Source organism: Passer montanus, unplaced genomic scaffold (genome assembly GCF_014805655.1).
Source record: "Passer montanus isolate IOZ18808 unplaced genomic scaffold, ASM1480565v1 scaffold6, whole genome shotgun sequence".
Taxonomy (NCBI): Eukaryota; Metazoa; Chordata; class Aves; order Passeriformes; family Passeridae; genus Passer; species Passer montanus.
Genome location: NW_024371037.1, coordinates 9039013 through 9062061, shown reverse-complemented (window position 1 = coordinate 9062061; position 23049 = coordinate 9039013). Strand labels below are relative to the sequence as shown.

The 23049-nt window shown below is 40.9% G+C and overlaps 1 protein-coding gene across 1 annotated transcript in view; it reads left to right on the top strand.

Annotated features, from left to right (window-relative positions):
- Nucleotides 1–23049, top strand: part of ST7 (suppression of tumorigenicity 7) — a 137488-nt gene that overhangs the window by 17646 nt on the left and 96793 nt on the right. The window lies entirely within an intron of this gene.

Sequence of the window (23049 nt, the reverse complement as noted above, 5' to 3'; positions counted from 1 at the left end):
TCCAGTTTTGAATTTTCATAATTCTTGACTTCAGCAGCATCTTACCATCCTGACTGCTGCAAGTAAATTATGTGTTTAGTGAATTCCTGTCTTGTACAGTTCTCAGTTTGTCCATTATCTTATTGAATGGCTGCTTTTTTGCAATTCTGCTGCTTTATTTTACAGACACTTACAGTACCCTTTCTCTTTTAACTCTTATGTGGCATAAGCAATAAGATTTTTTAAAAAAACCTTATCATTTGTATTAACATGGCTACATCTCCCTCCACAGTCATGGTTTCGGATAGGTGATAATACTCATAAGGTGTAAGTGAACTGCAATACATAAAATAGATGACTTATTTCAAATTCCTTGCCGTTCCTAGTATCACATTTTGGCTGGTTAGTGAACCTAAAAAGGTTTACTTTTCCTGACTCTGTCTGCAGCTGTTCATGGTGGGAGAGAAATCTACTTATTTCAAATTCCTTGCCATTCCTAGTATCACATTTTGGCTGGTTAGTGAACCTAAAAAGGTTTATTTTTCTGACTCTGTCTGCAGCTGTTCATGGAGGGAGAGAAATCTGTTGAGCTGTGTACAGCAGTGCTTAGATTTTGTGCTCAGTCTGTTGCTCTCTATGGGGAGAGAAGAAAATGCAGTCGTTGTGTTTTAAATTTAGTAACTTCTGGTAATTTTGATGATTACTAAGATGCCTTTTCCGATTATAAATAAACCACATTGTTTAAAATATTTTTGACTAGACTGAATTATGTCCCAAAATTGGAACAGGCTGAAGAGACTTTGGGAAAGAAATTGCCATCAAGTTTTTGCATTCTTAACCGTAAATGGAAACAGAAGGGCATTGACTGACCAGAAGCTTTAATTCTATAGCTCCTCTGGCTAATGTCAAACATTATATACTAAAAATCCTGTCAGATTTAGTTTGTCCTGCTTTTGAGGTTCTCTTGGAGGTCTGTAGGTAGTGGAAGGTGGCAAGCCCTGCCCTCTGAAGCTTGTTCAGCAACCTGGGGAGCAGTAAAAGCTGGATATGAGTAGGTATAGGAGTCCTCTGAGACAAGCAAAAGGGGTAACCCAACATCACTTTCAGTGGAAGACCAAGGCCAAGCTGGCAGACACTTGAGGATAACCATGGGGTGTTGCAAAGATGATTTGAGGAGTTCAGGAACTGGACTTTGATGATGCTTGGGCATCCCTTCCAACAGAAGATGTTCTGTGACTCTATGATTTCAAGTCATTGAAAGCAAAGTCTGAGGAATTCAATGTCTTCCTTGCTCAAACTCCTAGGCAAAGGCTGCAAAGTTTGATGAGTAACTAGGTGGTTATTTGAACTAAGAAGGAGAGATTTCCAGGCAAAAAACCCTAAATTTGGTCATTGCTTATGTATCTGTCAGAATGTATTTACTTCCATGGACTCAACTATCTGTACAGGTTACTTAAATTGCTTCAGAATCTTACTTATTTTCATGTAGTTTTGTCTAAATCCAAAGATTGGTCTAAATTCAAAGATTTTTGAAATTAGGAGATAGCATGAGGGACACAGGAAGGTCATTGAGCTGAAGTTAGTGACGTAGCTGAACAGGAGCAAACCAGTGGTTTGATGTTCTGGTATGTATCTTTGCCTTCCAAGAGCCTGGTTTCTGTCCTCTGTGTACCTGCCATGTGTCATCTGTCATTGTGTGGATGTTATGTGAGTTTTAACATCCGTGAGATGGAAATTAAGCTCCTTCCAGTGTCTGTCCAATAAACATGATGGATTTGGGTGTCACTTCTGATGTCTCATTCTGGGGCCAGAACACCTGTCCTGTGAGGAAAGCTGAAAAGGCTGGGGTTGTTTAACGTGGAGCAGTCTCCAGGGGGACCTCAGGAAGTGTGCTTATAAGAAAGATGGGGACAGACTTTTGACCAGGGCCTGTAGTGACAGGAGAAGGGGCAGTGGTTTTATCTGAAAGATGGTAAGTTTAGATCGAATATAAAGATGACATTTTTGCTGTGAGTGTGGGAGGTACTGGGACAAGGCTGCCTGTAGAAGGTGTGGATTCCCTATTCCTGTAAGTGTTCTAGGCCATGTTGGGTGGGCTTTTGAGCAACATGATTTAGTGGAAAGGGGTCCCTGTCGATGGCAAGGTGGTGGACTCCTTGAAAAATTTTCACAAACAAGGTACCAAAGTGTTTTGCCCTTTATTATCCAAATAATTGTGGATATTTAAAGTTTAATGTTGTAAAGTCATACACAGGAATGTTTCACCCATAACAATATGTTAACTGTGTGTTGTGGTTTGGCTAATTTGTATGATGTAGACATTTGATGAATTTTTCCATGACTCATTTTCTCTAAAGACATAAAAGAAGTATGCAGTACTTGCTACTTCTTTTATGGACTCAGAAGAGTTCATAATCTTGGAAGAGATTTCAAACAGTGGGTGTGTTCGAAAAATCCTGCTTCTCTATCTCAAATTAGTACATAGGGCTTTATTTTAGGTTATTTGTCTTCTTTCCGTGCTTGATCTTAAAGTTTTAAATCTTCAGCATTTAACAGAAGCAGAAACCTAAGGAATCGCTGTGACTTTTTTGTTATTTGCAATTAAGTGAGGATCTCAGTAGCTTTTAGGTGTATTTGTAACCATTTGTGATATATCCCCCTATGAAGTTAGGAACTCCATCTGCTGTATGAAAACCATTGATAGTTGTAACTGGTGTTCTGGTTCACACCATTTCTGTCTCAGCACAGATGTGATACTTCATGGGCAGCCAGGGCCAGAGGTTTTCTGGTACAGCAAGCCAGCAGCTGTTTTCTGCCAGGGAGACCTCTGACTTTACTTTTTGTAAGTTACTTTTTGTAAATTACTCTTTTTGTAATTAGGTGGAAACCAGCCATGCTTATGAGCCAAGTTGGATTTCTGCTCTATGAAATTTATAAACAGTAAGAGAAATAGGAGATTCCATACAGATGCGGTCTTTCATCCAAATAGACAAAAAGGACAAGGGGCAAGAGGACTGCTGGGATTTGGAGTTTTGGGTAAACCCAAGGTTCTAGGATGGGATGAGGTCCAACTTGAAGGTTGTGTTTGATTTATGTTGTTTTTCAAGGTAAGACATTTGTGACTAGAAATGTTGTGTTTAGCCAGTTCCCTTGGAGAGACTGCTCCATGTCAATACAAGTTGGTCAGTGGCACATCCATACTCCTTCTCTGGGAGACATCTGCATTAAATACACAGGGCTGCAGGAAATTAGTTTTTAGCTCTGGGTCTGAAACCACTGGACTCTGGCAGGAATATGAGATGAGAACTTGTTCATCAGTGATTACAAATAGGTTTTCTGAATTAATCTAATTGAAAAATTAACTGTGGAGGTAGAATTGTTATTTAATGTTTGTTTAAGACTGCCCTGGAATGCAGGTGTCCTTGGGAGCTCTGTGGCCATGGGAATGAATGTCCTTCTCTCAACAGATACTCAAACAGGCTGTGGTCTGTGGCTGTGTAAGGTCTACCCTAAGGCTTGGATCCTCTTTATTGCAAATACTGTGTGCTGTAATTTCTAATCCTGTTCTTTCTACTCAGCAAACTGCAGCGTTAGCAGGACAACAAAAGCTGTGGCTTTGGAACATCAGACTGTCCTAGTTCTGGCCAGGAACAGGATTAAGTTTTTGCAGTAGTTGGTTTGGCCAGGCCCAAATGTTACTCAGAACTATCTCATGAGACTGCCAGGGGCAGGAGGAAGGGACTCTGTTTCTCTTTAGGAGAGAAGGGGTTACTTTCTGTCCAGAAAAGGTAAGGAGGTGTAAGTTGTTTCTTAGTGTTATACCTTTTGTTACTAATATTGTTGCTGTTTCTGTTGTTTATTAGTCTCATTTCTGTTTCCAGTAATTTTTTTTTTTTATCTTGAACCATGATCTTTGCCTTTAGTTCTTCCAATTGAAGGTGTGGGGAGTGAGAGGCAGCTTGGTTTTAGCTGGACTGCTAAGTTGGAGAATACCATTTCTAAGCCGTGATGTAGACATGCTCCATGATTCTGCACATGTTGCCTCTGTTAAGCAAATTTTAGAAAACAGTGTGCTTATAACTGCCTTTAATCTCTTAATGGAGTTGAGAGAAAATGCTTAATAGAGGTCAGACCATTTTATATTTTGACTGCCACTTAGTTATTAAATTCCATAGGGCATTATCTCGTTACATTTTTGTCTGAATGGTCTGACCTGCTCACAGTGGTGTCAACAGCAACATGAATTAAAAAGATGTGTTCGTGTTTGGTCATGGATTCTTAGTTTCTGCCTAAGTTGTGTGTATTTTGGAATAAGTTTGTAGGAAAATAGCAACATTTCGCATACAGCCTATTCCTACTTGGTTTAGTAGAAAGAACCTAAAAATAAAAAGCCATGACAGTAAGCAAAGTCAAAATAATAATTCAACTAAAGGAAAGAAGAAGTATAGCAATTAAATGAAACTTTATTTGTAGTAATTTGCAACTTATTTTTTCCCCAGCTGTGCACAGTAAGATATATTTAGTCAATACTTAAATGAAACTTTATTTGTAGTAATTTGCAACTTTTTTTCCCCAGCTGTGCACAGTAAGATACATTTAGTCAATATAGTATCTCATTTTCTACAAAATCCCTAAGTGCAATGAAGATTTTCATCTGCTTTTGTATTATATGGCAGGAGCACTTTTGTACCAATTTGTAATGCAATAGTCAGGGAACCAAGGAATATTTCCTGTTGGCAGGAGCACTTTTGTACCAATTTGTAATGCAATAGTGAATAGGGAACCAAGGAATATTTCCTGTTACTGACTGAAATTGCCTGCCCAGATTCTTGGTCTAGGTCCGTGGACTTGGCATTTATAAAAACTTAATTTGCAAAACCTTACAATTTGAACCTGACGCTTCAGAGCTGACATACATTCTCCCTTCCCACTGACACAAAATATATATTTATTTATCAGTGCTGTGTGGAAAAAGAAGGAGAACAAACTAGTTTAGTAGAAGCACCACTCATTTAACCTCATTTTCTATGCATATTTGATGTGCTTTTAAGAATGGGAAATTATGGTATAGGAGACCTTGTCACTCATCTGAGATAAAAAAAACCTTCTTTATGGTAACAGGCCAGTTGCCATGAATGAGAATTGGTTTCAGGAAGGCAATTTAATTTTAGACGTATAATACCTCCTAATAAATATTAAACTTTACTTATTTGATGACCTAGGTCTGTCATGCTCCTAACAAGGACACCATAATTTAAGCATTCATTTCAGTACTTGATCAACTATGTCACATTGAAATAAGGTATATCTTCCAGACAGATCTCCAGCTGATGGCTAGTGCTAATGCAAAGAGCCAATCTTAGTATCTACGTTTTTATTACAGCAGTTTTTTGCTGTTGTTGAGATTTGAAATGAAGACCTGTGGACACTTGCTAATAGAAACCCATTGGTTTTTATCCTGTTGGTGTTGTGAATAATATTTCCTATGAAGTGGTTGAAATATTATGGAAATGATGACTAAGAACATTTGTTTTAAAATATATTACGCTGCATTCTTAGCTGTGGATTTAAAAATAAATTGTCTACTGAGGAAAAAATGTTGGGCATGTTCCAATTTCATAACAAAAAGCAGGGGTGGAGTTAGATACTTTGTACTTGTGCTGAAAAGGAGAAGTGCAGAGATACTGGGTACAGGCATTTCATGGAGACCAAAGAAGTCCAGCTGCACATCTTGCATAAGGGAAAAGCTGAAAAGGCTTTGGTATTTCTGAAAGTCAATGTAATTCTCAATATCATCAGAAAAGGAGAGTTAACAGATGGAGTGGCAAGACCTCCACCACCAGATCGATTCTCATTTTCATGTAGTGTTTTTTGGGGGGGTTTTTTTATGTTGTTTATTTAAGTCTTATTTATTCAATATCATCAGAAAAGGAGAGTTAACAGATGGAGTGGCAAGACCTCCACCACCAGATCGATTCTCATTTTCATGTAGTGTTTTTTTTTTTTTTTTTTTGATGTTGTTTATTTAAGTCTTATTTACTTTGTGTAATGAGGTTTTGATACAGAAAATTGAGTTTGTCTAAGGGTAAAAGGACATAATTTGGTATGTTCTATGTCAAATGAAACATGGGAGGAAACTCTTGTGAGTGTTGCAGGAGATGCTTTAGTATTTAAAGCTTCTAGCCTTTGGACATCATCCTTCAGCCTCTGGTTTTAATCCCAGACTTTCATGGTTTGTGTGATTTAAACAGGCATGAACACGACACCTCTCTGTTCTCTGCAGCATTCTCTTGAATATCAGCAATAAAAGACTTCACTAACAAGTGACGTGCATGTGGGTCAGTGTTGGACTGCTGTCTCCAAAATGAAAATGTTCTCAGTTTCCTTCTGTATTGTCATCAAAATCGTATTTTCAGAAGCACTGTGACTTTAAAGAAAAGCCAATGGTACTTAAAAAAAGAAATTCCTAAATAACTTTTGAAAAATGTGCTTGGGTTTCTAAGCATTTCAATGACACAACTGAACCAATATTCAAATAAATACATGCAGGTAGGACATGAATTGTTTTTTGAAACAGTCATAGTGGGGAAATTAACAACCATTAAAAGATAACTGAAAGAAAAATGTGTGTGCTCCATGCAGAGCACATGCCATAGCTGGTTTTGATACCATTGGATACTGCTTCTTTCCAGGCTTTAACTTTTGTCTGCAATGCATTTTTTTTCTCAATAAAAATCTAGTGGCAGTAGGTAGAGTGAAACGAAGATATGTCTAAAGGTCCTGATGAAGTGAAAAGGTCTTCAAGCGGTGCTTGGGATTTTCTGAATACCCAAACAAAGCAGCATGAAACAATGTAAAAAACACCAGGTGCCTTTGGGAAGTGTTAGGCTCAGCTGGTTTGCCAGTTCTGGTGGCTGCATCCTGGGATGTGGATGCCAGCTTCACATCCATGATATCTGCCTTGCCTGGCTCCTGGCCTGTTGAATTTGCCAGAGCAGTGGGAAGAAGCTTTGATCAAAGGCTGACCTGCAGTGATTTGAGCAAAAAAAAGGTAGATTGAATGCATCTGGACCTGAAATAGGGTCCAGTCTCTTGTCTGTCTTAGGCCAGGCTAATGCCCTGCTAGGGGCTCTGAGGGGTTTCCTCCTCATGCCTCCTGGTTTGCGAGCCTGTCTGGGCTTCCTTGGCAAAGTGTTGCTGAAGTTCATGCACTTTCACGAAATATGTTGATGCAGTTGAAAATGCTGCCAGCAGAAAAATCCCTCCTTACTCTTCTAGGGAGACAGTGAATAGGAGGCTACTGAGAGATATTTATTAGAATTAGTCTTATAAACCTGTCAGAGTGTGATTTATGCTTTCCTCTCTGTGCAGCCTACAGCTTTCCTGCTGTAAAGATTGTGAGAAGATGAGTGTCCCAGACTGAAAAAACTAAGAGTGTCTGTGAAATCTTGTACTCATATGAATGCTGGGAAAGATGACTTGAAAAATAACAGTGACTATCACACATAAGAAGAATAGTCTAGTTCTGAAGAGGACATAAGCTTTGCCACATATTAGGGAAACTTAGAAAAAAAAAGGAAGAACCCTGGAAAAATATTTCAAAATGTTTGTTTATTTTTTCTAAAAGCAATGACGTTTGCAATGTTGTCTGCATGGCCATCACTGTATTCCCTTCCCACAGACCGATCTGTGTGATTGTAAAGAAAGCACTTAAAAGTCTTCTTCGGTGTTTCTGTTTATTTTTTCTTCTTTTTCTTACTTCTTTATTTTCTCTTTTTAAAATTGTTTTGATCATATACATCCATAAATTTCAGACACTTGTTTTTATCTGATGCTTGGGGGTTTCTATCTTTTTTCAGGTTTATTAAGATTTAGTCTCCATTCTACATTTGAGTTCATGTCACTGTGCTGGCTGTGTGGGTAACAGGTATAAAATCTGCCGTGCTGTAGTGCAGCCAAAGGAGCATTGCACTTCACCATTTTAGCTCAGAGTTTGTTTGTGGTTGAGGTTGAATGTGCTCTTCCATCCGCTGGAATCCCAGGGCTGTTACAATGCAATATTGTTCCTGACACAGAGCGATGAATGTGATCTTAGCTGTGGGAAAATTCCTCCGACAGCCGTGCTGGTTCAGAGGAGGTTTGTTGATGCTCTCCTCGGTCACAGGATGTGGCTCAGGCAGCTGTGTCTGCACTCAGAGGGGTGCCTGATGCTCCCTGCCATATTACTCTGTTAACCTTCTGCCATCTCTTGACATTCTTTTGTGCTCACACCTCAGTCCGCCGTGACTCTGTCTGTCTCCTCCCTGCAGTGCACTTTAATTGCCAGGTCTCTGGCTCTTCACCAGGACCTGTTCCCTGAAGCTCTCCACTGCAGTCTCATGAAGATTTTAGATAAAATGGTGTTGCAAATTCAAGTACATCCCCGTGGCAGGGAAAGCATTTGCTGACCTGGGAAATGAACCCAGTCTGCTGTGTGGATTGCTGCCACACAGTAATACAGCAGTGTTGAATTTGGGTTCTTCAGTATTTGCTGGAAAGGGCTCTGTATTTCACTGCTGTAATGGCACTAGGCAGTCTCTTGCACTGTTATTTCACAGGCAAGATCTTTGCTGTCCATTGGGTCCTGTGAAGACCCCCTGGGTTTTGATAAGAACAACGATGGTTACTTGGTTTAGCTCCCTGTGAAAGCAAAATCAGGGATTTGAAAAAACTGGGATAGCCAAGTCCGTGCTGGAATGGTGAAGGTGGGCTCCAAGGCATGCAAGGAGGCTCACAATATGAGCATTTTTGGGGGATGGAATGAGTGATAGTGACTAATGAGGATCTCTGGACCCCAGCTGGGTGGAGACTTTTGTCCCCATTCCTCAGGTGGTCACTATTTCCCTGTTCCTTTACTGTTTCTCTTAGAAGGAGACTGTGTCTGGATTAGAAGTGAGGAAGAGGCTTGTACAAGGTTTTGGTCATGGCTGTGTGAAAGGTAAGTGCATGCCACAAGGGAGAGCTAACATTTACTACTGCAGAAACACATCTGAGTACTGTGTAGAGAGCAGATTTGAAATTTGACAACCCAGCTCCTTCTGGCAGGGTCTGAAGCCTTTAAATAGAAACTGTGCTGAAGTTCTTGGGAAGCTGTTCTCTAGGGGAAGGGTCTGGGGTGGGGGATGCACTGGGAGGCTGACTGCACTCTGCTGTCAGCACTTCCCAATCAGTTATGCAAGTTATAGAAAGGCAGCTTGAGGGTTGTGGGATGGAAGTTGAAAGAAAAATGGTTTCTCTTTGAGAGTAGGAGGAGGTAGGAAGACTTCAAAATGGCAGAAGCCTTCTTAGGGTCCTGCTGGCATCGTGAAGACAGTAAATTCTATGCAACAAATAAACAAACAAACAAAAGAACAAAATAGAATGTGTGAAACATGCCTATTGAGCTCTCTGTCAGCAGTGGGAATTCAGAGGCTGGACCAAATCCAGTTTTATGGGACTGTGCTTCATTTCCCTGAAAACTACCGTTTCCCACAAACTACCTTTGTGCCTTGAGACTAGCAGCTGTCATTTAAGATGCAGCATTTAAGTTTACATTTAAGCAGCACCTTTAAGTATAGGTTTTTTTCAAGCTTCATTCAGAAATGACTTCAACTGTCACTGAAATGAAAAAGGATGGTTTGTATTTCCCACAAGAACTGTACTTTCTTTGAAAAAATAGCTTATATACAGTCTGTGATGTCTAGAGGCTATTTTATCCAAAGGCTGGATTCTGCCTGTTTGGAGAACAGTATGCTAGTTCTGTTAGTTCCAACACAATGGTCTGGTATGTAGGAGTACAGAGGTGACCCAAGGCTGTATTTGCTCATGACCACAACATTTGCTACAGTAGGAACATCCCAGGTAGTGGGAACTCTCTGATCCACGGATGGGTGAAGGTGGCAGAGGTGGCTGAGGGTCAGCAGTGACTTGAGCAGGTTGCCGTGTGGGGCAGCCTGTCTTGCCGTGAACTCTTCCCCATATCCTGCTGGCCCCAGTCCATTCCAAGACGTGATTTCCCACAGGCTGCTCAGGAGAGCCAGTGCCAGAAGGTGGGTTTGGGTTTGAGGAGCACGGGCTCACGTGGCTGCATTCGGGGAGCACATGGCAGCTGAACGCTAGGCAGCAGTGCATGCCGCTGAAGGGGATCATAAAACAGCTCTGTAGAGCTTCTGAAGGTATAGTTTAGTGAAATTTTGATGGTGAGATATACAAAAATGCATTTTGTTGCTGCAGAAGCGATAAAATTATGTCACAGTATTGTCAGAAGTCTGGATCTGTCTGATTGTGAAAGAAAATTAAAACAGGCGAGGTTTTAATATTCACCCTGAGCTAAAATGCTGCATCTTAAGAGGATTAAAAGTTTTGTTCATTGCCAACAGCATATTAATTCATCTGTCAATTGAAAGAAAAAAAACATAGTGTGATTAAGATCATATCTTCTCTGAGATCAATGGTGCCTTAAATCAAGGAAATTCAGAAACTCTCAGTAGTTTCACAACAAAGGTAAATAACAAATTTAAACAGTTTTCTGATTATTTTCAAGAAACAATAAAAAGTACAGTAATTTAAAAATACATATATCTAAACCATTATTTGGTTCTGAAGTATTATCTGTCCAATTTACCACACAATACCCCAAAGTACATTATGGAAAAGTCCTTGGTTTGCTAAATCAAAGGTTCTTATGGTCTTCATTTATCTTCAGAAACTTCAGAATTCCCTGACATAATCTGTTTCAATGGGCTTGATTACATGGAAATATTTAGTCATGCCATCACTGCATGGGTATTTTTCCTTAGACTATAGTTGAAATGGTTACTTCTATTCTGTTAGGTCTGCAAAAGTGTCCTGTTACTATTGCAATATATTGTTTTTTAAAGATGCTAAAAGAGGAAAGCAAAGGCACTTCCTATGGCTCAAAGCTAGTATTTATTAGTGTATTAAAATATATTTATTTTTTAAAACTAGTTCAGTCTAAGCATTATTTCAGTTTTAATTTGGCAAAAATTGGGAATTGTTGGCTAAAGTTTTTGCTGTAGAATGTTCCTCACAGAGATGTATGTTTTTCCTTCAGTAGCTCTGCATTAGGAGAAGGCACAGTGTTGTGCTTTTAGATCAAGGCTTCCTGCTCCTTTATTATATATAATATATTACATTATTATATATTATAATATGTAAAGTACATATTATCTATATTTTTATTATTGTTATTGTTGTTACTGTTATTGTATAAAATTGCTGACTTTATTATATGTTCTTTTGCCTCAAATACAGTGATGGACAGAATACTTTTCTGACTTGGATAGTCTTGGACAAATTATAGAAGCCTAAAAAATACTCAGCTCTTAAGGCTGAGTTTCAGTTTGAGGTTAATTCCAAAGATGTGCAGAAAACTTGATATTCACATTTTAGGAAAAAGGAGGACAAAAAGAATCGAGTTATATATCCATCTCCTTTAAGTACCATTATTGAAATAAATTATGCACATTCTTGTATCGTTGTTTTCATCCAAGGACACAACAATGTGCATAATTTATTTCAGTAAGGGATCCAGGTGATCTCTGGTTGAGACAGAAGGATATTTTGATGGGGAGATCGAAAGGGATGGTGTATTCTGGGCCAGGAGGGGCTGCAGTCTTTGAGATGGACTTGGATACGCAGATGCTCAAACTGCGTCTGAAATTTTGTCCAAACACGAGACAGCATTTCTTTGCTCTGAGGGTGTTCAGACCCCAGAGCAGGTTGCCCAGAGAGGCTGTGCAGTCTTCATTCTTCATTCAAAAGCCAGGTGGATGTGACCATGCATAACCCACCTCAGTTGGTCCTGATGGGACAGGGACTTGGACACCCTTGCAATCTGTGCTCCTGGAGGGCAATTTCAGAGAGGCTCAACACAGGATATGGAGCAAGGCAGATGAGAGGGGAGATTTTTCTGTGGGTTTGAGGAAGGAATTGACTGTGTGTCGGGAAAGGCTGCGTGCTCTCCAAGGGGAGAGATGGACGCTGATGCCTGAGAGCTCTGGATTAGGAAGCGTGGGATAAGTGTGGGGCAGGTCTGGGTAAATGGAGACTGGGATCTGAGCTTGTCTGTGGCCAGCTGTAGGCACACAGTCTGTGGTAATTGGGGGTGGGGCTGAGCCTCATCCCCAGTGGGCACAGCTGTGAGAAACAGGTGAGCAGCACTGACAGCAATGAGCCTGGAGTGCCCAGGGGCACTGACCAACCAAAGGGAGCAGAGGGCACACAGGGGCAGTGCATGAATGATGAGGGGGTATTAAAAGGTGGGCTAAAGAACAAGAAGGATAGATGGTTGCAGTTTTCTGAAGTGATGTGTTATTACTCTGTATGGGCAAACACCTGAAGCCTTCTGCTGTGGTACAGTGTTAGTCTGTATGGGTTGAAGCTTTCTGAAATTGTATGGTGATACTCTGTGTGTCATGGCTGTCTCCATGTGGTGCATGCTATGATATCCAGGTAGGTAGAACAAGTAGCCACCTTGCTATACCCATTTCATCCAACCTGGATTTTAGCTTCAATGAAGTTCTATGAATGTGCTTTGTTTGAACTATCCTCAGAGGGTCACTTCACCATGGCTTTTTGCAAGGGGGCTGTCCACACTATCTGTTACTTGGCCCTGTAGACTTTTGCTTGATCTGGTTTTGCTTTGTGTTTCTTGCTGAAAGCATAGTAGTCTTTGTCTGTTATAAACTAGTGAAATGCGCTGGCTTAAATTCTAATAGCAACAAAAAACAAGAAAAATTTAAAAGATTTTAAGGAAAAGAGTGCTTTAACTGCAGTTTGCTTGCCAAAAATTACCCCTTTAGAAAGCTCCTGCCCTGGAGACATCTGGCTCTGTAACAGTACACGTAGTTCTGGTGCACTTTGCGGCAGAGCTGAACTGTGACTGGCTACTGCAGTAAGACATTCCAGTCCCTTTCTGGCTTCCACAGTGAACATGCAGTCTTGTGTCTGCCCACTGCCTGAGCCAGGGTGGGCCCTTGCCAAAAGACACATAAGGGACATTTCAGCAAGGAGGTTTTTAAAATATTTACTGTTATGTCACAGGAAAATAAAAGTTTTTGGCATTTCTTTGAGTGACAGTGATCTAACTAACTGCGTTTAAATTGCTGTTAGTTCAAGATAGTAAACAACAATGAAAAGTCTGCAAAGGGTTAATTTCCTGGTGAAGTACAAGTTCACGTATGTGTTGCTTTCTGTTCCATCTGTAGTGCAAGGATAAAGTAGAACCAAGTGAACAATTCTCTTTCATATCGTATAAAAATAATTGCTCTGATAAGAAGCAATTATTTCATACAAAAACCCCTAGTGTTCCAGAAGAGTCGTAATTCTCTCTGCACATGAAGAAGATAGTTGGAATGAGGGACATGGTAAACACATTATTAAAACAGTGATAGAAAAGATCGCTGAGGTCTTTTCCCTGGGACCTGACTCTGCATGCCAGGGGAGTCTGTATGTGTCTGGCTGGACACTTGATAATACACAGCCTTTCCTTATTCGAGTAACTAACCCTTTGCTTTTCCCTATTTGTGGTGTGTTGTATCGATTTCAGTCAAACACATTGTTAGCAACAAAAGTAATTAGGCCTGTAAATCTTGTTTGTACCAGTTTATAGAGATGTGAAGGTTGAGGTCAGAGAAGGTGCCACACTGGACTGCATTCATCCAGTGTACAGTTTCCAGTAATGTCTGGTGTGAGGTAAATGTACAATAATCTGTGTTTTATTTTGGAATACATTTTCTTGAGAATTTTTGTTTAAAAAAGATTTTTCAGAAGATGTGAGTCTCACGCTGTTTAAAGTTTAAGGGACCCACAAGCCTCTGCCCTTGGGATGCCCACAGGGCAGCCTTAACCCACTGAATACAGGAGGCAAGTCAGTCCTTGTGCTTTGTCTTGTGCTTTGGCCAATCACCAAACCATCTTCTGTGAAGGATAAGTGGTATCAAACAGTACTTGCTATAGTGTAAACAGAGCCAGAGGCTCAAGTGGACAAATAACACTGACAGCAAACAGCACTAAGCAGAGCTGGTGGCCATCTAAAGGCTGATGGATTTCAGGAAGCATCAAGAACTGATGTTTGGAAGCAATCTCCCTGCCCTGCAGGCTGAGCAGAGCCACATGCTCCTGCTTTGCTGCGAGGTGAAGCTCTTCAGCCTGGTTGGATAACTGATTAGGTGGTATTAAGTAAACAAAATCAGGTATGTAGGAAGGGCCACAAGCACTTCTGCTTCAGGAAAGGACTGTGTGTCCGTGCTTGAATTTGTTAGGAGGTAGCATGTCTCAGATGGCAGGTAAGACTTACTCTGGTGACATGATGCCTGCTGATTTTATCACCTTCTTGTATCTGTAAACTGTGCTCAGCATGACCTTCCTGCCTGGGCTGATGAAGTTGATAAACTCAGTGTGCCACCCAATACTGGACACAAGCCCTTGAATTTTCCGTGGCATTGAAGGAAGAGAAGTGTCACAGTGCTTTGAAGATCACTGATGTAGTGGGGATCTCTGCAGCTGCAGTGGGCAAAAGGGTGTCTCTGTCAGCTGAACAGCTGCTCTTTAGAAGACCTGATAATTCTGGGACCTGTTCAGAGGGAACAACCCATAGAAGTGGCTACAGTTAAAGCAGGTTTCAGTTCAGGATATACCTTTTCTTCCTTGAATTATGGGGCCCCTGACATTAGCATAGCCATTTCCTTTTCCAGTGGTTCCCCTGAAACTCCCAGATGCATAGGAGGCACTTCTGTGTAGATGTCTGCAGCTGGGCTCAAACCTTATTCTGTGTGTGCTGTCTCTGTAGTCAGTGGAGAGAAATGGGCACTGCTGAAGTTGACAACTGCTGAACTGAGAACAAAACTAATTTGGAAAATCAGTGCTCTCTAATGGTGCTGACCAGGACTTTCTTGGGATGAGTGTTGTGGGGACTGGGAGCTGTAAGCTCCATGTTTCCTCTCTCCCATTATGCCATGAAAGACAGCAGCTCTGAGGGTTCCACCACTCCAGGGGAGAGCCCATGAGGGGTGATACCAGCACCCTAGTAGTGTGGTCTGCTCAGAGCAGTTAGTTAGTCTGCTCAGTGGGCTCAGAGCCCACCGTTAGTACCAGAGTTCTAAGAAACTTGAATGCTGTAATGTGTGATCATGTAGTTGTTATTGAATTGCCAATGCCACTTACCATCTTGCCTGTCTTGAGTCATGATTCTCCACGGTGTTCATTCACTGACCATCTCCAGGCAGAAGAATAAGCTGTGGTTACTGATGCCTCGTTGTGCTTTGGAGCACTGTGATGTGCTGTGAGAGGAACCCTGTGAACTAGTGAGTGCTGTGAGCTCCTAGTAAAGCTCTGCTCTGTGCCCTAGGATGAGTTTCCACATGGAGTTAGACTTGGGAGTCTGTGCATTTTTCCTTTGTGCCTGGTGCCAGGTGAGGAGGTTGCTGGTACACATTGTAATGAGGAGGGCAGATGCCACCAACCTTTTCAATCCTATTTTCCTCTAATTGTCTACATAAGGTTTCTATTACCATGACTAAAAGCCCAACATTTTCTCTAGTGCTTTGTTCAGGAGAGCTTTTCCAGGGTGTCTGTCAAGTTTAAGAGCCTCCTTCTCCTAAAAGGCAGTGATACAGTGCTTAAGTGCATTGCTGGGGCTTCCTCTTCTCCATACATTTGTTCCTCAGGCTAGCACTTATCCACACAAGCCTTTTTTATAACTTGCTAACTTTTTTATAACAGCCTTTTATAACTTGTTCCTTTTCCAGAAGGGGTTTTGTTCTCCTGGTGTTGAGTGAATGAGGGTGCTGTGCCCAGGCTTTGTGGCCAGAGTCTGATGGATGGATGTCAGCTACTGTAACCCAACACCGATCCCAGCGCAGGATCAGGAGGGCCTCTTGCTTTGGTCCTTTCTCTGACTCACAGAGCAATTCTTGGTCAAGAAAAGCTATGATAATCAAGCTATCCAAGCACTTACTAGTTGTGTGGTTAATCTTTTTTATTCTGAGAAAAGAATTGTAGATCTCCAGTCTGGGGCTGGTGTTGATTGGAAGTAGAGTGGAACCCCTGGAATCAGGAGCTGGGACACCAACAAAATGCTGAATCTTGGGAAAACTGAAATCCTTAAACGTGCAGTGCAACTAGTCAGACAGCTTCCAGGGGACTCGGTTTCCCCACTGACTCTGCAATTGTCTTGTATTTGTGGCTGCAGTATCAGCCATTCACAGTCATGCACAGGAGTATCCATATGAGAAAACAGAAATAAAACTCACAGTTGACTTTTTTCCCATGGCTGTTTTATGGATTCCTTTATATCTGCTAGGGAGTATGCTTAACACAGCACTCACCATCCAGCAGGGATGTGATTATTGGTTTTGTGGGTATTCTCTTGTAGGCTTAGAAATCATAATTTTTCCTGTATTTATGATGAAATCATGGCTATTTGTAATGTCAGATTGAATGTTCATACTGTGTTTACTCAGGCTGAGAAGGAATCTGAATTTGATCTTCCTCTCTCAACATCAAACTTTCTGCTAATCATGAAGATTTGGCATTAGATCAGACATTATTAGTGCAGATTTTAATGCAATGTTGGCAATACTTGCTGCTCCTCTAAGTCTCTCTGACTCATTTTTATTCATATAAATTGGATATTTGTGTTTGTGTGGGGCACACATGTTCCTTCTGATTCCAGTTTCCAAGTGATTTATTATGCGTTGGCCTTAATCCTAATTTTTGATCCCTCAGAGTCGCATAAAAATCATGACAGTTTGTTTATAATCCTTTGTTTTAATTTGTTACCCACCTCTGTTTGCTCTGACAATAGAAGTTTTCATGTCTACCTCATGTGCAGACCTGTGGCGTAGATCCTTGGAAATGACCTGAAATTAGGATACAAACAAAAAAAACCCCCAAAAAACCAAAAAACAAACAAAAAAAGCCCCACACCACCAACCAAAAAAAAAAAAAAAAAAAACAAAAAAAAAAAAACCCCCCCCCCCCCAAAAAAAAAAAAACCAAAAAACCAAAACAAAAAAAAATCACCCAAAATATCTCAAATATTTCCCTCAGTGTAGAAAAGAAACACCTTTTCTATGATTTCTAAATATCAAACAAAAAAAGCCCCACACCCCCAACCAAAAAAAAAAAAAAGAAATCACCCAAAATATTTCAAATATTTCCCTCAGTATAGAAAAGAAACACCTTTTCTATAATTTCTAAATACTGGATTTTCTTCCAATATGTTATTATTTTAGAAAGCTATAGCTGGCGATTTAAATTAATTTAACAGATAACACTGAAGATTTATTTGCTTCCTTTGTTTCTAAGTTCTCTTTGGATCATACTGAAAGGTAGTGTCTTTTGCTAGAACATTTTTCAGATACAGTAGTGGCCCCATTTCATCACACAGTTGCATGCATTTGGAACAAAATCTGCTCCCAGTATTTAACAAGACATTACACATATTCTGATGAGCCATGGGGTTTGATGTTATTGAAAAAATAACATATTTCATTTGGGTTTGATATGTCATTTGCACACTGGGAGTAGATTGTCACACTGTGCTGGTAACTGTCCTAGATACTTGTGGGCAAACAGTTCTGTGTTTAAAAGGAAACCAACCAAACTGAAAACCAAACCGAAACAAAAAAGAGGTGAATCACCATTCTAATCTTTTGACAATGTTATACAAAAGATGAGCTGTACTCTGCCACTTACAAAATAAGTTTTGCCTTTTACCAGTCTCACACTGAATGATGCAAGGGAACTTGTTGAAATTTGACCATTCATTCTGTATCCTTTGCTGTAGGGAATGGGAACACCATTCTGTTGTGTTACTGCTGATACTGCTGCCAGATATGCAAAGAAATCTGGCTAGACACCTGCGCATGACCCACAACCTCAGTTGTACTCTAGAATTAGGTGCTTAAGCTAGGCTAATATATTTTCTTTTTTACTTTCTTATATGCATGTGTGTGTATATATGAATATTCTTAAATTGTTTACATACAGTTTTCTGTGTGTAATACTCTACCGTTTCATAATTGCTGGAACTTCAAAACTTAAGTCCATTAGATGTGCCTCAGGTGGCTGGGTGGCCTGGGAGAGACAAAAGACAAAGAGCTTCCTCTTTCAATGGCTGAGCATCTGCTGGGAGCTGCATCTTCCTCCCCCTGGTGACTGGCTTGCAGTAATCATGTGCAGAGCTGTGGTGAAACTAAGATCTTCACTAAAAGAGATGTTGAAAGGCATTACAGTAATGAAATAATTTATTATTATGGTTCATTGTATCTCATTTTTGAAAAGAAATCTGTCTTTTGAACTTCATCTCTCAGGTAAGAACCAATGCAGACATAAAAATATTATTTTGGTGGCAAAAAGTTCGTCTTCAGTCTGTCTTGTTATTTGTGTGTATATGCTTACTCAAGAAGCTTAATTTTTCTAGGCATTATTTGCCTAAAAATTGTGAAGAAAAATAATGTTTACATGAGATGGGGTTGCATAAATGCAATATGGACTGCACAGAAATATTTTAAAAATCAGCACAATAACAAATAATAATAAAAACAGGAAAGCATCCCTACAGTCTGTGAATCAGTCTGGTATAAAATCCTTTGTGTTGAGCAAGACAAAGATCTTATCTTCTTTTCTGCCAGCAGGCTCCTTCCTTTCTGTGCCAGCATAACAAGGGAACGGTATGTTGCAAAGAGAGAATGCGGGTGGAAAACATCAAACAAAATGTGATAAGACCAGGCTGTGAGGAGAACACTGAGCACTTGAGACAGCGCAGATGTTCAGAGATATTTTCCCGTTTGGCTAGCCAGTCCCCTTGTCTCCCTGTCTCAGCTGTGCTGTGGTCCTGTGTCAGTCTTCCTTACCCCCTGAGCTGCTCCTGGTTGTCCAGCACAGCTCCGTGTGGAAACTTGCTGGCATTTGCACAAATGCAGCGCTCGAGAGAGACACTTCATTCCAGTGGAACATACCTTTCTTGGCTCACCTTGCCTCTGAATGCTCTGTAGTCCAACCTGGCAGATGCCCCTGGATCTGTGCCCTGCTGCCAGCTTTCCTGCTGGGAAGGGCTTCTCAGGGCTGTCCTCATCCCACCTGGCCATGGTCCCTCCCTGTGTTGCCAGGGCTCCAAAGTTGCTATTTCTGGGATACTGGCTTCATTTAGTGATGGAGGTACTGGAAGCACCTCTGCTTTGGGGGCTTGGTGGTCCAGCATCAGTGCAGGGTATTAATTTTGATCGCTTGGGGGGTTGTTTGTACCTTAAATACAGGCCCCTGTGAGATGAGAGGCTGAAGTTGTTGCACCACACACAGGATTACATTGATGTAATCATGATGTCAACTTTTTCACCAAAGATGCTTGTTAAAGATAATTAGGGTCAGCAAAGTTGAGCAGAGCATAAAGCCAAAGAACTGCAGGTCTGTAATATGTGCTGCTGTTTGATTTTTTTTTTTAATTCTATTTATGAGCATAAAACCCCACCTTGCAGTATTTTGTGAGTACCATGTTAATGAATAATTGGTGTGGCAGCTGTTGCCAGAACTGACAATACGCACAGAAGCTGGAGGCTGTCACAGTGTGGGATGCTGAGGGTCTCACTGCATTTTTAGGAGGGAGATGACTAACATTACTACAAGCAAAACAAATTCCTTTTGGAGGCTGCTGAATGGTGTGGACTCATTGCAGAGTCACTCACAGGTTTGCAATAGCACATTAAATAGATTAAGTATTTCAGTGTCTTAAAAAAAAATCAGTTTTCAGGTAAAAAAACATACAGAACAGGGGACTTGGTAAGGAAAGTCAAGTTTAACTAATGTAATAAAAAATCCTACCTACCTTTGAGGCTTATTGAGAGTATCCTGTACTTCCCCTCTAGAGACTTGAAGGTGTGGGATGTGTTCCCTTGCTCTGGGGAGGACACAGGTGAGAATTCCCTTGTCAAGGTGAGCTGCTCAGGGCAGTAGGACAGGAGAACAGTACAGGTGGGATGGACTTACTTCCTGCTTCCAGAGCTTCTCCTGTGAAAAAGGAGGTTAAATGCAAAATGAAATGTTTTTCTAGTGACAAGAGAGACTAAAGATCTATGCTTTAATGGATCAGCATAAGGCATGTGTACAAAGCTGCCTCTGTTGGTAACTCAGATTTCCTGCTTGCACTGTTTTTATAGAAAGAAATTACTATAAAGCAGAAATTTACATCTGTATAAAAAATTTAACATTTCATTATCCAGCTTCATTATTAAAACTCAAACTGTGCTTTAGGGCTTAGACGTATGTGTCCTTACAAAACAAAGTAAAATATGAGTATTATTTTTCTGCAGTGATAAAGTAAGGAATAAAGAATATCTGCTCCAAGAGTGGCAGTAATTGAGAAGCACATCCCTTTCTGTAGAAAATGTGAATGTACAGGAGACAGCTTTGCATGGCATATATTGTTACTGATTTAAATATTTAATGTTAGTTTGTGGTGCAATGCATGAAAGTACATTGTAAATTAATACTTGAACAATGTCTTGTGCACATTGTAAGCAAATCACAGCAATGCTGGCTGCAGATTTCCTTTGACATTTTAGGTACACCAATTACATTATCTTCACTGCTGCATAAGAAATTAAAAACATTTGTTGACCCTTCTTTACAGTATAAACCGATAGCAACATTCAGCAATGGAAACAAATCTGTACTTCTGCTAGCAAATGGAAAGGTTATGGTCTTAAAAGAGCACTAGGTCAGAAACAGATTTTAACACTTTCTCAAAGTCATTTGACCAAATGTTTTAGGTAAATGCAAAAGAATTTCAGAGAAAATCCTTCAGTAGCCTGTAGTAGGTCACCTTTCCCACCAGGCAATGTACTGACCTGCCAAGGCTAAGGCTAATGAAATAGATTATTATGAAATCCTTCCAGGGATACTGCATGGGTTGTTTGGGCTTTTCAACTACCTATATGCGTCAGTGTAATGAGAACTTGGCAGAGGGCCTGGGCTCTGTGACACCTTCAAGGATGTCATTGGAAAAGCCCTGAGGTTTTGTCTCTTGCTTGGAAACAATGCTGTGGGAAGGTCAGATCTGCTCATCAGAGCAGAACTTATTCTTCAGCCATTGCATGAGTGCACTTGGGATTTTGTTCCGGAGACCTATGTTTAATGATACTTGGAGGCTTACAGATACATAATAGACCCATTTCTTTTGTGAACATGCTTCAGTTGCTGGAAAGTCTAGTTTTTGGAAAATCCAGCCAAAACTTAGTTTGATTGATGCACTGAAGCTTCTTATCAACGTGGTTTGACTGAAGGAGGTGCTAACTGCTCCAAATAGTCAAAATAATTAATTCAGTTCTGGGAACAGCAAAGCTACAGTCCTTTTAAGAGAATTTATGCCCTTGTCACGGTCCAAGACAATTTGGACATGGCTTCTTGGTGCTGTGCATCCATGCACATGATTGCAAATAATCATGACAATTGAACAGCCAGGCTGTTAATTCAGGTGCTTAAGTACATATTTGAGGACATCTGGTTAATTTAAGACATCTGTGGGTTGATTTGAGTCACTATGATTATGAACACTGATGTCGTGTCTGCAGATGGAGACTAAAATCTGCCTGTTAGAAAGTGTGAGATGTCTCACCACAGGATATGGCCTCTCTCCTGACATTCTTCCAGCAATGAAATACAGGTGAATGTTGCCATGAGCTTGGCAGCCCTAACTATTTGTGTGGTGTGTGCAGAGCACAAAGTGACTGTTCAACGTTGGAATGGAAAGCATGGAAGCAGCTGAAGAGCATTTTGTGCCAACAGGTGTTACCAGGAGAGTAGCTCGGTGTGCCTCGTAGGTGTCCCCCGCTGCTGTGGGAAGCACAAGATCAGGCTCTGCACAGCTTCTTGTGCTCTTCCCTGTCTCACATCACAGGGCTCTTGGGCGTCCACAAGGATGTCTGTGGGCATACACACTCTGTGAACTTGGGACCATGTTCCCCAGGACAGGGGGACTGGCCTGGCAGTGAGCTGCTGTGGCTCTGAACCTCATATGTTGCTTTCCAGTCTGTCCTTCAGGCTGCAGTGGTCCCAGCCAGCACCTCCCTGGTTCCCTAATGATTCCAGCGTGCTGAGCCCCTCAGGTGGCAGGTGCTGCCAGCCTCCAGTAGTACTTGTTTTGTGGCATGCTGCTCGTGGGGGCATTGGGTATTCTGCAAACAGCACAAACCCCCTGGCATGCAGAGCAGCAGGAGTGGTTGGGAATGGTTAACCCACAAAAACTGAGGAATAGGAGAAGGAATGGTTGCTTGCCCATAAGTGCTTCCCTTAATGGACCTGCATCTGTCTCCTTTCTCCTCATCCACCAGCAGTACTTTCCAGTGTCTGACATCCTGGGAACTGCGTGTACATGTTCAGTGAGACTTTGCAGAAACCTTCTTGGTTTTGCCCCCTCTGGACAGCCATTCTATGGATGGCCCCCAATGTGTGGTAGCTTCCAGCCATCAGCTTCCTGCTTGGCTGCTCTCGCCAGCACAGGACAGGCAATTCCTTTTGTCTGTGAGAGAACTGAAGGAGCAAGCCTAGGGCTTTGTTCGGATATTTTTCAATTACTAAATGTCAGGAAGAAAATAAGCTTAGTGAACTAAAAAATGCACTTGCAGATGGCTGGTTTTGAAGAATAAAGAAAAATTAAGGACAGTACTTCTTTGGTTGCTAGGATGCCTTTTTATCGTTGAATTCAGTGTGCTTTGGGTTTTTTATTTTTATTTAGATATATGACTCATTTATTGTGGTTGGAGCATTGTTACAGTGTATTCTGGCAATAAATTTAAGTTAAAGAGACAGATCACTAACACTTTGATGGGAAAATTAGGTCTGGAGTGTAGACTGGCCCAGGAGTTTAGTATTTCTTTGAGGGAAAAATAATAGAGAATTTGTGATAGAAATTTAGGGTTATTCTTTACTGAAAGTACTATAAGTGGCATTTACTAGGATATTTGTCCCTGAAATTTATTCCGTTTGCACAGAGATGCTTTGCATCTTGTGCAGCTGAGAAAAGGAGCATGA